The sequence below is a fragment of the Eimeria mitis genome, genomic scaffold (genome assembly GCF_000499745.2).
Source record: "Eimeria mitis Houghton genomic scaffold, Emh_scaff1465, whole genome shotgun sequence".
Lineage (NCBI taxonomy): Eukaryota > Apicomplexa > Conoidasida > Eucoccidiorida > Eimeriidae > Eimeria > Eimeria mitis.
In genome coordinates, this window is record NW_013569362.1 from 3,697 (window position 1) to 4,009 (window position 313).

Below are 313 nucleotides of genomic sequence, written 5' to 3' on the forward strand. Positions count from 1 at the left end.
TGCTGCTGCTGCAGCAAAAGAAAGTTGCTGCGCAAGCTGGAGAATTGCTGCTGCGGGATGCACTTGCATGCGGAGCTGCTTCCCCTGTTAGTTGCTGCTGCTGCTGCTGCTGTTGCTGCTGCTGCTGCTGCCTGTCGTTGCTGCTGCTGTTGTTGCTGCAGGCTGTCTGTGCTGCGGCCGTCTCCTGCATGCACGCGTCATTTTGCTGCTGCTGCTGCTGCTGCTGTTTGTTCTTTCAGGTCCCTGCTGCTGCTGCTGCTGCTGCTGCTGCACCCGATGCTGCTGCTTGGGTTGCTGCTGCTGCAGCACGGCT

At 59.7% G+C, this 313-nt stretch overlaps 1 protein-coding gene across 1 annotated transcript in view; it reads left to right on the top strand.

Moving 5' to 3' along the window:
• EMH_0037560 (uncharacterized protein) overlaps positions 1-313 on the top strand; it is a gene marked incomplete at both ends in the record, with an annotated part of 6,173 nt that overhangs the window by 895 nt on the left and 4,965 nt on the right. The window lies entirely within an intron of this gene.